Genomic DNA, 11268 nt, shown 5'->3' with positions numbered 1-11268 from the left:
TGCTCACTTTATATTATTTTTCAGTTCGCCTCATACAAGTACTGTGGTGCAATCTCTTTATTGTGAAAGTGCAATTTACAAATGTAGAATTATTTTTTTACATAAACTACACTCAAAAACAAAACAATGTAAAACTTCAGAGCCTACAAGTCCACTCAGTCCTATTTCTTGTTCAGCCAATCGCTCAGACAAACAAGTTTGTTTACATTGACAGGACATAATCCTGCCCGCTTCTTAATTACAATGTCACCTGAAAGTGAGAACAGGCGTTCGCATGGTACTGTTGTAGCTGGCGCTGCAAGGTATTTATGTGTCAGATATGCTAAACATTAGTATGCCTCTTCATGCTTTGACTTGTATGTTCTAAGTAATAATAATAATTCTACATTTGTAAGTTGCACTTTCACAATAAAGAGATTGTGCTATAGTACTTGTATGAGGTGAACTGAAAAATACCATTTCTTCTGTTTATCTTTTTTACAGTGCAAATATTTGTAATCAAAAATACTAATATAAAGTGAGCCCTGTACACTTTGTATTCTGTGTTGTAATTGAAATCAATATATTTGAAAATATAGAAAAAATCCAGAAATATTTATAATACATTTAAATTGGTATTCTATAATTGTTTAACAGTGCGATTAAAAGAGTGATTAATCATGACTATTTTTAAATCTAATTAATTTGTTTTCTGTTAATTGCTTGCGTTGACTGCAATTAATTGACAGCCCTACTTTTATTGGACAGAACTTGTGACACAGGCATTGGCTGAGAGCTGGACAAGGATTCCGAACTCCTGGGTTTGATTCATGGTTCTGCTATAGACCTTGGACAAATCACTTTTCCTCTTCGGGCCTCAGTTCATACTCCTGCACTTTGTCTATTTAGAGTAGACAGTAGTAAGCTGTTCAGGGCAGGGAGTTTCTTCCACTGCGTGCCCATACAGCACCCCGGGCAACAGAGCCCCAAACTCGGTCACTGGATGCTCGTGCGGGTCCCTGGCACAATGGGGCCCTGATCTCTGCTGGGATTTCTACATGCTACTGTTGCTAGTGACAGTAAGAAGTTCTCAGTGCTGTGATAATCTCCGATGCCTCCTCTCTGCTGTTCCAGGGGCAGGCGTACCCGTTCCCAAACCCGACCTCGTGTCCCACATGGAGCGATGGGAAGAGCTGCAAGTCCCAGACCCCCAGTGCTCCAAGGAACAGGAGATGCCAAGAGGCGCCCAAGAAGGTGAGGGTACTCGGAGACCATCTGTGAGGGACCACCCTTTGATTTCACTCCTGGCACTCCAGCAGGTGAATAAAGAGGAGAGGGTAGCTAACTCCCTCATCTTCCATGCTAGGCAGGCTTAGCTTCCTTGAGACACCCCCAGCTCTGGAGATCCAGGGAGGCAGTTTCTCCCCCTTAACCAACATGCAAAACCAGTCTTTCAGGAAGTGTGCGTCTCTTTAACCCCCCCGCTTCCCCTCGGTCTCTGACTGTCCCCTCCCCACTTCATGGGGGCGGGAGTGATTCAGACACAGATCCTCAAAGGTTCCCATTGATTTCAGTAGAAGTTAGGAGTTTGAAGTACCTTTGAGGATCTGGATCTCAGCCCTAGGAAGGTGGGTCTGGCCCACCAGAGGTGGGAGGGCAGAGGTAGCTAGTCCTGGGTGTGCATCTCAAGAGCTCTGACCTGGGCTATTGTCCAGCCACGGTTCCTGACTGCCAGGATATGGAACTGACCCGATAGATGCTGCAGTAACCCTCCGTACATTAGGGAGACAAACATCTAGAGCAGCCATAGATTATTACAGGCCACTCCTGATCCGCCCCCTGGCACCTCCTCTGGGCGTCAGTGCAGCAATGACTCCCATCTGGCTCATCTTCCAGGTGCCGAGATCCCGCGTAGAAGCAAGGAAGAGACTTTGCAGCATGAAAGGGAAGCAGCCAGATGCAAAGGGAATGTGTCCTGTAGACCCAAGGGGGGCAATGGCTGGGTGGAAGGGCAGCAGGATCCCGGACCTCCGGGTTCCATTTGCGTGAAGAGTGGCATGAGCAAAGGGTCAGTGGGTGGCACCCGAAGCCCCATCGCCTGCCCCATGTGCGGGAAGGGCTTCAGCCGCAGGTCGAACCTCACGAAGCACCAGCGGGTCCACACGGGGGAGCGTCCCTTCTGCTGCACCCAGTGTGGGAAATGCTTCACTCAGAGCTCCAACCTCTGCCGGCACCAGAGCCTCCATGCAGCGGGTGAGGGGCCCTGGTGCTGCCCCGAGTGTGGGGAGAGCTTCACAGGGAGCGCGGGGCTGGCCAGGCACCGAAGAACACATGCTGTAGGGGAGAGATCCCACCACTGCCACCAATGTGGGAAAGGCTTTGCTAGCCACTCACTTTTGATCATTCACCAGCGCAGCCACTCGGGGGAGCGGCCGTTCTCATGTGCCCAGTGCGGGCGCAGCTTTGACCGCAGCTCCCTACTGGTGGAGCACCAGCGCACCCACACCGGGGAGCGCCCCTACCGCTGCCACCAGTGCAGCCAGGGCTTCACCCGCGCCACCCACCTCAGCCGGCACCAGCTAATCCACCGTGGCGAGCGACCTCACGGCTGCCCCGAGTGTGGCCGGCGCTTCCGGCTCCGGGCTGCGTTAGTCAAGCACGTGCGGAGCCACACAGGGGAGCGACCTTACAAGTGTGCTGAGTGTGGGGCGGTCTTCGCCAGTGTCTCCTCCCTGGCCCGGCACCGCCGGAGCCACGCCGGTGAGAAGCCCCACCACTGCCCCGATTGTGGCAAGAGATTTGGGCAGAGCACTGCCTTCGCTGAGCACTGCCGCACCCACACTGGGGAGCGCCCCTACCGCTGCCTGGAGTGTGGCCGCGCCTTCGCTGGCAGCTCCAACTTCATCCGGCACCAGAGAATCCACACCGGGGAGCGGCCCTACCAGTGCCAGGACTGCGGCCGTACCTTCCGGGTCAGCTCCAACCTAGCCAGGCACCAGAGGACTCACCACCTTACTGAGTGTGGAGATACTCCCTTGCTGGGACAGGCAGGACAGAGCTAGGGTCACTGGGGGCGTAGGCCTAGGTGGAGCTGAAGGCAGGGCGGGGGGTTGGTTGGGGCTGGGGCCATGGCAGGTGTGAGCTGAAATAGTCAGGGCACAAGGCAGGAGCAAGTGGCTGGTGGCTGGATTCTCTGCACCCCTGAGCCAAGCAGCACCCCATGGAGCAGGATCAGATGGCTCGGATCAGAGCTCACCAGGGAAGGTGGTTCCTGCATCTTGCCGCACCAGTCCTCCCTTCCCCGCCTTGGTGCTGAACTCTCCGTCCAGTAGGAAGCGCCGTCTCCTAAACGCTCCTCCCACCAGTACCACCAATTTAGGCTAGGCCTGCTGGGGCAGAGCTCTCTCCTTTCATCATCCCAAGGAAGATAGGGCCCATGTTGGCCCCTGGCTCCAGTCTGCTTCTAACAGGGCTGCGCCATGGCGACAAACTCAGAGGTGCCCCAGGGGAGTGGCCCTTCTTTGCTGTATAGACCAGCATCAGGCAGGCTGGACCTGCCCTCAGTGCTTCAATTCGCCCAGGGGTCTATGCCACCTCCCACCCCAAGCCAATGCCACTTGAGGCTGGACTACGCAGCAGGTTTGTTTATATTAAAAACAAAAGCCCACGGCCCGTTGTTGTGTTTTTGTTGTTACCAGGTTAAACCTGGGGTCGGCCGACACACTGAGCCCCGGAGCGGCCTACTGAGCCATGCTCATCCTAGTTGCACTTTATGTCACGCCCTCCTAAACTGCACTCCCCCCTGGAGTCTCTGTGGCTGGCGGCCCTGCCTGCAGACTCAGCAGACCTTGGCTTCCTTGAGGGTTAGCTCTGAAATCTGGAAGGACCCTGCGCTCCAAACCAAAGCCCTCAATCCCAGAGCCCCCTGGGCCAGAGGGGGGCTGGCCGCTCCTGAGAACCCTGCACTTGGCTCTTCTGTAACGAAAGAGTCACAAAACTCAGAGAGAACAGAACCCAATTGAAGATCGACCACATTTGTGGTCAGGAAAGAATTTCCCCCCAAGTCATGCTGGCAGGAGGGCGCACACCATTCCTGGAAGTACTGGAATATCCAGTACTCTGGGGAGGTGTGAGTGACTACACTATCTCCCCCCAACTCTAACCCACTAGACCCCACTTCCTTCGCAGAGCTGGGGATAGAAACCAGGAGTCCTGACTCCCCCTTTCCGATCCCCCCTCTAACTCACTAGACCCCATTTCCTTCCCAGAGCTGGGAATAATTGGCTCAATGGAGATGGGGTCTGCTCCTGAAATGGGAGCTGTGACAGGGAGCATTTGTGGGGGGTTGCTCTTTCAGGGAAACAGTGTCAGCATAGCAGGAAGGCAGTATTATAGATGGGGTGGGGAGCTAGCTCCGAGGATCTCTGGGGTGCGGGTAGGGTCCGGCTGGCACATAGCTCTGGCACATTCACTCTGAACAGCTGTGGGGGAGATCTGGGTCTGAGCCCCATTCCAATGGAGGAAGGATCTGTTTGTTCTGAGGTTGGAAGGGAGCAGCTGAATCCAGCCTGGATGAATGCCAGGATGCTGCTAGGGGGAGGGGACAAGCTGCCCCCATGTCAGACCCAGGAGACCAGTTATGATGTATTGGGAACCTGAGCTGGAGATGCCTGAGAATTCACTGCATCTGACAGCTCACTGTATGGATCACAACTGCACAGACATTCCTGTACCGCTTACTCCCATCCCTAGACTGGGAATCGAACCCAAGAGTTCTGACTCTGCCCCCCTCACCACCGCCACATTCTCTCAGTAGCTTTGACAGCATGGTCTAGTGGCAAGACACTGGCCTGGGAAGGAAACCTGCTGAGTTGAGCATTGAAGGGATTGTGAATCAGACTGTTTACACCTTTTTTGTTCTTTTGGGAAATCAAATGACTAAGCAGCAGTTTGGAGAAAAGATGTCTGAGTTAAAATTGTTAAACCATAACAAAAACCACCAAAGAAAGAAAGAAACAAATAAAAACTTGACCCAGAACCAGGACTAAAATGCAGGGAACTGCTTATTGAAATGGCAAGTCTAATCAATGGAATAAAGAGAAAAAAGAAACACACGAGTAACTGAAACAGAGAGGATTTATGCCAAGGTGCAAATGAAGGAGGGACTGAAAAAGATGTTACAAAGGAAAAAAAGTTTGGAAGAGGGTTTGGCAAGTAGAACACAGTAAGGTCTCCAAATGCAGCGTGGTAATGTCCAAGTCTCACCTCCTCATGAGATTACGGTTGCCAATTTTGGTTGAACATATTCCTGGAGGTATCATCACATGACATAATCTTTAATTAAAGATGAATCTTTAATTCTTGGAGACTCCAGGACAATTCGGGAAGATTGGCAACCCTACATCAGATGCTAGCAGTTGTTGCTAAACCCACAGATAAATATAACCCATGACGGGCACAGGTAAGGTTAATCACAAATATCCCTTAATTTGCTGCATCATTGTAGAGTCCTTGAGTTAAAAGCAAAATTCATCCTCCAGGGCAGAGTTAAGGTAATGAGTGCACATCCCTCCATTTCTGATGGTGGGAATGGTTTAATGGTAAAACATAGTAGCCAAGGACATAGTAGCCAATTATTCGACATTGGTGAGGCCTCATCTGGAATACTGTGTCCAGTTTTGGGCCCCACACTACAAGAAGGATGTGGAAAAATTGGAAAGAGTCCAGCGGAGGGCAACAAAAATGATTAGGGGTCTGGAGCACATGACTTATGAGGAGAGGCTGAGGGAACTGGGATTGTTTAGTCTCCAGAAGAGAAGAATGAGGGGGGATTTGATAGCAGCCTTCAACTACCTGAAGGGGGGTTCCAAAGAGGATGGAGCTCGGCTGTTCTCAGTGGTGGCAGACGACAGAACAAGGAGCAATGGTCTCAAGTTGCAGTGGGTGAGGTCCAGGTTGGATATCAGGAAAAACTATTTCACTAGGAGGGTGGTGAAACACTGGAATGCGTTACCTAGGGAGGTGGTGGAGTCTCCTTCCTTGGAGGTTTTTAAGGCCCGGCTTGACAAAGCCGTGGCTGGGATGATTTAGCTGGGAATTGGTCCTGCTTTGAGCAGGGGGTTGGACTAGATGACCTCTTGAGGTCCCTTCCAACTCTGATATTCTATGATTCTATGATTCTATGAAGGAAAACCAAGCAATGGTACGTAAATAGTATAATGGCCAACAGGGGTCAGACTAGAGACTCTTGCCTACATGCTCGGGGTCTTACTGATCGCCATATTTGGGGTCGGGAAGGAATTTTCCTCCAGGGTAAATTGGCTGAGCCTCTGGAGGTTTTTCGCCTTCCTCCGCAGCATGGGGCACGGATTGCTAGCAGGAGGGTCTCTGCCGACTGAAGTCACTAAAACACAGGATTGGGGACTTCAATGGCAGAGTCCAGGGAAGGGTTTTGTGGCCTGCAGCATGCAGGGGGTCAGACCAGATGATCATAATGGTCCCTTCTGACCTTAAAGTCTATGAGTCTATGAGTCTATGAGTGTTGTTAGAATCCTGTAGCTAAAAGTGAACAAATACCCCCGATAGGGAGGAGGGATAGCTCAGTGGTTTGAGCATTGGCCTACTAAACCCAGGGTTGTGAATTCAATCCTTGAGGTGGCTATTTAGGGATGTGGGGCAAAAATCTGTCTGGGGATTGGTCTCCCTTTGAGCAGGGGGTTGGACTAGATGACCTCCTGAGGTCCTTTCCAACCCTGGTATTCTATGATATTTGGGAGTTTGGACTTAATCCCTTCTGCCAAGATTTTCAGAAGTGACTAGAGATTTTAAGGCTGTGTGCGCCCCAGCTCAGTACCTTAAAGGGGTCCTGATTTTGGGAGGAAAAGTGATCAACACTTTATTCAGAATCAGGCCCTTTTAAGGATGTCCCAAACTGGGTCACCTTTTAGGCCACAGAGGTCCAATCCTGAAAGGATCATAGCAATGACGGCTTCTATCAACACTTCACAAGAAGCAGCCAGGTGCCAGATACATCTGAGAAGAGGTTCACAGGTGTCTCTAAAGTGGCGCCTAATAAATACAGAGGATTCAGGAAAGAAGAGTTTAACCCAAACATTGTTTAAATTGGGATTTCTGCTGATTGCAGCTGCTCGTCATGTACCCGTCCCAATGTAACCCCCTAAGGAAGACTATGGAAATCACTACTTCTATTGGTGCAGCTGATGTCTTGAATCAGGGCAGATTTCCAGCATACAAAAGATCTTGAAATCCCCTCAGGAAATCTGATCTAGAACTGGTTAAAATATTTTTGAGAAAGAAAGAAACATTTTATTTTCAAATCACAATTTCAGTCTGGATTTTTAAAAAAAGTTTTCAATTTGGGGATTTTGGGGTTATTTTCTCCCCTTTTTTTCCTCACTGCAAATGATGGGTGAAAGTAGAAGTGAGACAGAAAGTGTGTTTGAGGTGAGGAGAGCAAAGCAAAAAAATCCAATTGGAAATTAAACAGAAATGTGCATTTTGTAATCACCAGTCAAAATGTTTTGTTGAAAATAACGTTTTCATGAGAAAAACTCAATTTTTCACTCAACTTCATTTTTTGCCAGGAATAGGTTTTGCTTACAAAATGTCAATTCACTCTAATTAATTCAATCCCATTGAATTTAGAAACCAAATTCTCTTCAACTCCTTTGAAAAATCCCAGCTGGGAAGTCTAACTCCTAACATCCAAATCCAAATGGAGGAGTCCTAACAACAGTAGCCCAGTCTTTAACAAAATACTTCCTGAAGGGCGGAGTTAAGGTTATTAATGGCTATCCCTTAATTTGTGATACTGTTGTTAGACTCCTGTAGTTAACAAAGTTTTTTGCCTGGTGAAGAAAAACCTTTCCTTGGTTTTTATTTTTTGTTTTGTGTTGTAACAAATAAAACAAAAAGTGTAGGTTGTTATTTCTAATCTTCCCTAAGTATTATTTTTAAGTGTTGGTTTTCTAAAAAAATGAACACACAAAAGTTTTGGGAAAAGAATGGAGGAAAACATTACTTTTCATATTACATATATAAAACCAGGGAGGTTTCAATCAAATAGGAGCAATTGTGTGACACTTCCAAAAAGGCTTGAAAACCAAGGAGCCAATTCCATTGTGATGTGTTGTTTATTCTTGTATACCCAACCCATGGGTTCTCAGCCCCCAAAGGTGATTATTACAGGATCTGAAGGAATTTGGGCACGTGACTGTCTTCCAAAGCTGATCAGATGCTGGCCATCCAAAGACTTTTAGGTGGGAAATGTCGTCCTGTCCCGTCCCATCCCCCTGGTCTTTTGTTGTTGTTGTTGACAAAACATTTTTTTTCCCCTAGAAATTTCCATGGCATTGAAAAATACCTGGAAACTGTTTGGGTTTTGGGAACCCAAATTTTCTCAGCTTTAGGTTTGTTGACAAAAACCCTGAACATTTTCCACAAAAGTTTAGATGAAAAATTTCAAGGAAACACATTTTTCCCAACCATGTTTTCATTAAAACATTTCATGGGGACAAACAAATCATTTCCTGACCAGCTCTCGTCCGTTAGCCCCAATCCCAACCCCAATGCATGATGCCATGCTACCCTGAGCTAAAGGGGTAACTCCCCCAGCTGTGAGTGAGCAGTGGGTATTGTAGTAGCCAGGGCTGTGCACTAGAGGGAGACATGGCCTCAGGCATTAAGCCAATGAATTACACCTTAGCCTTAGAATTCTGGCTATAAGTTCAGCCTCTGGTGGATTCCTAAACCCTTCACAACTGTGAGACACATGAACAAATTCCACCAACTCCACTGGGATTGGAGTGGGTTCACAAATATCTCCAAAATTTAACCCCAGCAGCATGGCCACTCTAAGCATTCAAAAATCACGAGCCAGCCCCCAGAATAATCATGGCTTAAAAACATCATGAGAGGTTGAAAATCGTAAATGGAAGGGTCTGTTTAGTCACGATTCTGAGCCATTTGGAGTAATTTTCCCAGCTTTTCTCCCCAACCATGAAGATCAGAAAATAACTTTTTTAAAAAGCGGAGATTTTCCAATAGTCACATGACTTGGGGGGGCGGGGGGAAATATCACCAACAATTTCGATTACAAGAAAAAAAGTATCTTGTTCCAGAACCAGATTGACTTAGTAAAACTGTTTTTCTTTCTGTCCCTTGATCAGCTGTAGCACTAAACCTGCTCCCTAGAATCATAGAATATCAGAGTTGGAAGGGACCTCAAGAGGTCATCTAGTCCAACCCCCTGCTCAAAGCAGGACCAATTCCCAGCTAAATCATCCCAGCCAGGGCTTTGTCAAGCCGGGCCTTAAAAACCTCCAAGGAAGGAGACTCCACCACCTCCCTAGGTAACGCATTCCAGTGTTTCACCACCCTCCTAGTGAAATAGTTTTTCCTGATATCCAACCTGGACTTCCCCCACCGCAACTTGAGACCATTGCTCCTTGTTCTGTCATCTGCCACCACTGAGAACAGCCGAACTCCATCCTCTTTGGAACCCCCCTTCAGGTAGTTGAAGGCTGCTATCAAATCCCCCCTCATTCTTCTCTTCTGGAGACTAAACAATCCCAGTTCTCTCAGCCTCTCCTCATAAGTCATATACTCCAGACCCCTAATCATTTTTGTTGCCCTCCGCTGGACTCTTTCCAATTTTTCCACGTCCTTCTTGTAGTGTGGGGCCCAAAACTGGACACAGTATTCCAGATGAGGCCTCACCAATGTCGAATAAAGGGGAACGATCACGTTCCTCGATCTGCTGGCAATGCCCCTACTTATACAGCCCAAAATGCCGTTAGCCTTCTTGGCAACAAGAGCACACTGTTGACTCATATCCAGCTTCTCGTCCACTGTGACCCCTAGGTCCTTTTCAGCAGAACTGCTACCTAGCCATTCGGTCCCTAGTCTGTAGCAGTGCATGGGATTCTTCCGTCCTAAGTGCAGGACTCTGCACTTGTCCTTGTTGAACCTCATCAGGTTTTTTTCTGCCCAATCCTCTAATTTGTCTAGGTCCCTCTGTATCCGATCCCTACCCTCTAGTGTATCTACCACGCCTCCTAGTTTAGTGTCATCTGCAAACTTGCTGAGAGTGCAGTCCACCCCATCCTCCAGATCATTAATAAAGATATTAAACAAAACCGGCCCCAGGACCGACCCTTGGGGCACTCCACTTGAAACCGGCTGCCAACTAGACATGGAGCCATTGATCACTACCCGCTGAGCCCGACGATCTAGCCAGCTTTCTATCCACCTTACAGTCCATTCATCCAGCCCATACTTCTTTAACTTGGTGGCAAGAATACTGTGGGAGACAGTATCAAAAGCTTTGCTAAAGTCAAGAAATAACACATCCACTGCTTTCCCCTCATCCACAGAGCCAGTTATCTCATCATAGAAGGCAATTAGGTTAGTCAGGCACGACTTCCCCTTCGTGAATCCATGCTGACTGTTCCTGATCACTTTCCTTTCCTCTAAATGTTTCATAATTGATTCCTTGAGGACCTGCTCCATAATTTTTCCAGGGACTGAGGTGAGGCTGACTGGCCTGTAGTTCCCCGGATCCTCCTTCCTCCCTTTTTTAAAGATGGGCACTACATTAGCCTTTCTCCAGTCATCTGGGACCTCCCCCGATCGCCATGAGTTTTCAAAAATAATGGCTAATGGCTCTGCAATCTCACCCGCCAACTCCTTTAGCACCCTCGGATGCAGCGCATCCGGCCCCATGGACTTGTGCACGTCCAGTTTTTCTAAATAGTCCCGAACCACTTCTTTCTCCACAGAGGGCTGGTCACCTTCTCCCCATGCTGTACTGCCCAGTGCAGCAATCTGGGAGCTGACCTTGTGCGTGAAGACAGAGGCAAAAAAATCATTGAGTACATTAGCTTTTTCCACATCCTCGGTCACTAGGTTGCCTCCCTCATTCAGTAAGGGGCCCACACTTTCCTTGATTTTCTTCTTGTTGCTAACATACCTGAAGAAACCCTTCTTGTTACTCTTAACATCTCTTGCTAACTGCAACTCCAAGTGTGATTTGGCCTTCCTGATTTCACTCCTGCACGCCTGAGCAATATTTTTATACTCCTCCCTGGTCATTTGTCCAATCTTCCACTTCTTATAAGCCTCTTTTTTGCGTTTAAGATCAGCAAGGATTTCACTGTTTAGCCAAGCTGGTCGCCTGCCATATTTACTATTCTTTTTACACATCGGGATGGTTTGTTCCTGCAACCTCAATAAGGATTCTTTAAAATACAGCCAGCTCTCCTGGACCCC

General features: G+C 48.3%; 1 pseudogene; it reads left to right on the top strand.

The window, feature by feature from the left end:
* Positions 1-656: 656 nt before the first annotated feature.
* LOC112058645 (zinc finger protein ZFP2-like) overlaps positions 657-11268 on the top strand; it is a 30040-nt pseudogene continuing 19428 nt past the window's right edge.

Source organism: Chrysemys picta, chromosome 4, assembly GCF_011386835.1.
Source record: "Chrysemys picta bellii isolate R12L10 chromosome 4, ASM1138683v2, whole genome shotgun sequence".
Lineage (NCBI taxonomy): Eukaryota > Metazoa > Chordata > Testudines > Emydidae > Chrysemys > Chrysemys picta.
The sequence above is the reverse complement of the archived record's forward strand: the minus strand, read 5'-3'. Positions and strand labels throughout refer to the sequence as shown.